Source organism: Talpa occidentalis, unplaced genomic scaffold (genome assembly GCF_014898055.3).
Source record: "Talpa occidentalis isolate TD23 unplaced genomic scaffold, MPIMG_talOcc4v2.1 talOcc4.1868, whole genome shotgun sequence".
In the NCBI taxonomy this organism is placed as follows: Eukaryota; Metazoa; Chordata; class Mammalia; order Eulipotyphla; family Talpidae; genus Talpa; species Talpa occidentalis.
In genome coordinates this window covers 1-4241 of record NW_023601927.1, presented here as the reverse complement: position 1 = coordinate 4241, position 4241 = coordinate 1, and the positions used below count along the sequence as shown (strand labels likewise).

The following is a 4241-nucleotide window of genomic DNA, read 5'->3' as shown; positions in this document are numbered from 1 at the left end:
CGGTCATGGGTGACTTGGTGGTGGGAATGTTCTGGGGATTACACCTGAGGGGAGAATGAACAATGATGTTAAAAAAGTTTAGATTAAAAATTGAAGAAAAGAAGAGATCTTCCTTTTCTTTGCTGAGTAGGATTCCATGGTTCATGAAACAGAATCTGGTAACCGACACCAGGCCTGGCATCTGCTTTCTCTCGGACAGCACCTGGAGAAGCTCTTGTGCACAAAGGTGTCATGATTATCAGTGATTAGACCTTCTGCAAATGTGACTTCTCAGGATCTGAACTAAGTACCTGAGAGAACCACCAAGGGCCTGTGTGGGAAATGCAGGTGTCTCCAGTTTTGTGGTTAATTTCACCCCATCAGTCAGGTGTAAGGGCCCAGTTCTCCTCACCCTGCCAGTATTTGGGGTCCTCTTTTCTACATCAGCCAATCTGAGGGCACATGGGGACACCTTCTCCTCAGGTTACAATGGTGTTTTCCAGATGACGGATGACAAGCTCTTGCTCCCGCTCCCGCCATCCTGCATCCTCCGCACACAAGTGTTGGTTCCACTCAGTCTCCTTTCCTCAGTGGTTGTATCTTCACTGTTCAGTGATCACATTTCTTAGTGTCCTCTCTGCACTAGCTGTTCATCAGACATGTCTTTGCTAGTCTGTTCTCTTGCCTGTTACTTGTTTCTTTTATCCTGTGGAGGAGGTTTTATAAATCAAAAGATAGGGGTTTTGATGAGGTCAGTGTATTCATCTTCCTTTCATACATCACGTGTCTGGTGTCATCAAAGGACTGCAACTTACTCTTTCATTCCAGTGATGCTTCCTGTATGTTCTTAAACATAAACAAGAGCTATTGCCTGAGGTTACATGACCCAGTTCCCTGCGTGCTGATGGAATTGGGCCTCTCACATAGTGTGACTCCTGTCCCCACAGCTCCCTCCTCAAGTCGGTGAAGTCCACCCCACGTGTGTTCTCCTTACTAGAGAGAGTGATGAGGGTTGTCCCAAAGCAGAGGGTGGTACAGGGTACAGATGGATGTGTGTATGTGTGTGTGTGTGAAAGAGAGAGAGAGAGTGAGAAAGAGAGAGAGAGAGAGCTGTGTCCAGGTCTTAGAATCTCTAGTACACACCAGGCACTAGGTTGCACTTCACAGTCTTCTATGAGCTGAGCTCTGTCTGTTCTTCAGAGCCCCAGGCCAGGCCACAGGGAGGTAGGAAGTAGATTTGCATGCCACCCGAGGATAAGAGAGGCCCTGAGCACCCATCCCAGCTGCAGGCTTAGAAGCTGACCTTGCGACACTCCACCATGGCCTGGAGCCCTCTCCTGCTCCCCTCCTCGTTATCTGCACAGGTGCTGGCCCTAGGGATCAGCCCACACAGACACCAGGGAGCAGCCTGGCCTGACCTTCAGCTCAGCACAGGGGATGCAGCAGGGGCTGTGCCCTCTGGGAATGACCCTCATCCTCACACTCACCTCTCTTCTCCTCTCCTCTTGCAGGTTCAGTGGTCACTGCTGAGCTGAGTCAACCACAGGCAGTCTCTGTGGCCTTGGGACAGACGGTCACGATCACCTGCCAAGGAATAAACCGTTTTGCTAGCTGGCACCAGCAGAAGCCGGGCCAGGCCCCTGTGATGCTCGTTGATATTTTTGGTGACAGGCCTTCAGGGATCCCTGCCCGATTCTCAGGCTCCACCTCGGGAAGCACAGCCACCCTGACCATCAGTGGGGCCCAGGCTGAGGATGAGGCTGACTATTACTGCCTCTCACCAGGCAGCAGTAATAATCATCCACAGTGACACGGGGCCATGGGGAAGTGAGGCATAAACCCCGTCCCCATCTGGGTCACACTCTCCTCCAGCCCAGGAGGATGGAGACACAGGCAAGAGCGTCCTGACCCAAGTCCCAGCTCTTTTGCCCCTCCACCACTTCTCAGACATTCTTTGCAGATGTGAGTCCTGAATGGATTTAGGACTGCAGGAATGGGCTCTGTTGTGTGCCCTTGACCACAGTAGTTGAGGAGATTGAGGACCAAGGTGGAAAGACTGAGAGGGCAGAGCTCGAGAAACTGCAGAGACAGCTCTGGAGTTGAGCAAAGATTCTAAGCGCAGTGACAAGCACAGGTGTGAGGGAGAAAATGGATGGTCAGGAGGAATAACCACCCTGATTCATCACAGGGAGCTTCTTGCATGAATTACACACACACACACACACACACACACACACACACACAGCCACAGGCACACACAGTCATATATGCTTTTTCCCTGGTCAGAAGAGACATCCTATTAAGGCATTGGTTGCCTGGCAGGAGCACTTTGCTCAGTATTGGGAAAATTTGCCCAAACTTTAGACTGATCCGGTGACTCTTAAAAGAATAAAAAGCTAGCTGAGAGTGAGGATTGAATGTGTTCAATAAATTTACAGAAATAAAATATAAAAAAAAAATTATACCATAGAGATAAATACAGGTTTAGGGTATATAACAAGGGACATTACACAAATTGCCCATGAAGAATTAGGAATATATTTGCCCTAATAATACAAAACTCAATGAGCCCATCCTGAAGGTGAAATTTTCTGGAGGTCATGTATCTAGACATGGAGACTATTATCATGAAAATGTTTCACTGTTCTGAGAGTAGCAGATGAGTGAACATGCAAATAAGACACGGGGCACATTAAAATATGAGCACAATTGACATTCTAGAAATATGTGATACTCTGTGAGATTTCATATACGACTGAGGACATTGTCAGAATATTACTTGATAAAATGTAAAGATGACTGACTTTTATGATGGAATAATCAGAAACATTCTTTGATACTGAGAGAGAAAGAATGAGAAATGACAGGTATTTGAGCTGCAGGACAGTATCAAGGGTCCAAATGTGTAACTGATGACACTCGGGAGAAAGCTGGGAGGGAATGGAGGTTAAAACAAGTATTTGGAAAGAGAAACTACCAAAGATATTCAAATTTGTTAAAACACTATTAATATACAGATTTTGGTGTTTATCAATCCAAGAGCTAAAAGGGAAAAGAGGAACACAGCTCTACCCACGCCAGAAGGAACAGTTTAGGGAGAGACTCCCCAGTGGAGACCAAGAAAGACTCACCTGCACGGGGACAAACACGAGGAACAGAATCATCATGACAGCGATGCAGCACGAGACAGAGCAGAAAATAGCGAAGCTTCTAAATGAGACAAACCCTGATCACCTGTCCCTGCAGCTGCTCTCACAGGAGCCAGGGGAGTGGTGAGTCCCATGAAGCAGGCTCATATGGGGAAGGACAGCTCCACTCCCCAGGCAAATCAGGATAGTTTGGCCAGGCCCCAGAGAGCCAATGAGAAGTTCTCAGCTATGAATGAAGATTCCAGGTGTAAATGAATTTGCAGCAGGGGAGGCTGGGGAGAGAGCCATCCCAGAGCAACTCTGCCTTTCACTCTCCCAGCCCAAGCATTTCTTAAAGATATGAACATGGGAACAAGAAAACAGCATGCAATTCTGTTTATGCTTATACAAATCAGTAAGTTACTTCTGTTTTGTAGTTAGTAGGGATCATGCACATAAGCCAGTTGGTCCTAGAGAATAGGAGACAATTCTGTTTGCAGAACTTCTAGCCTCCTGGATCTCAGTCTGCAGAGTAAACAGGTACTCTCAGAAATCTCCAGCTCCCTAAGGGCAGCAGGCCCCCAAAACGGTCTCCCAGCAGTGAGGGAATTATTGTAACATGTGACCATACTAATACCGTTCTTAAAGACAAGACATTCAGTACGACAAATTTCAAAGGGGTGTCAGCACCCAACACATGTATTCTGCATCAGTGAAAGGAATGACAAGTGTTCTTGAGAATTACTTCTATTGTGGTGCAGAATCCCTTTCAGAGAGAAAGTCAATCCTGTAAATCTCTTGGAAAATTATTTAGGAATTGATCTGGATTTGGCTGATCATCAGGAAATGTTACTGAAGTCGGACGACTTGTCCTTCTCCACAGAGAGATCTTTCCTGAATTCCCAAGCTCAGGTCACTTTATGAAAGTCCATTCTTCCAGGATGGTGCTAACAACCTGCTACACGCTGCATGGAGACCCAGAAGCAATGGTTTAGGACTGGCCCTGAGGAGCAAGCAGCTCCTGGAGACTCTGAGGGGCACGTGGAAGGGAGGTGGTGTCAGGGTAGGGGCTGTGTGGGGTGCTCTCGGCTGGGAGCAGGATGGACAGGCCTGAGGCTATGGCACTGTCCAGTC

At 47.5% G+C, this 4241-nt stretch overlaps 1 long non-coding RNA gene across 1 annotated transcript; it reads right to left on the bottom strand.

Moving 5' to 3' along the window:
* Window positions 1-234: 234 nt before the first annotated feature.
* LOC129146212 (uncharacterized) lies at window positions 235-3264 on the bottom strand. Its single transcript, XR_008552712.1, has 3 exons — window positions 3111-3264; window positions 1467-1563; window positions 235-825 (listed from the first exon to the last, which is right to left on the bottom strand). It is a non-coding gene; the product is annotated as an uncharacterized LOC129146212 (long non-coding RNA).
* Window positions 3265-4241: the final 977 nt, after the last annotated feature.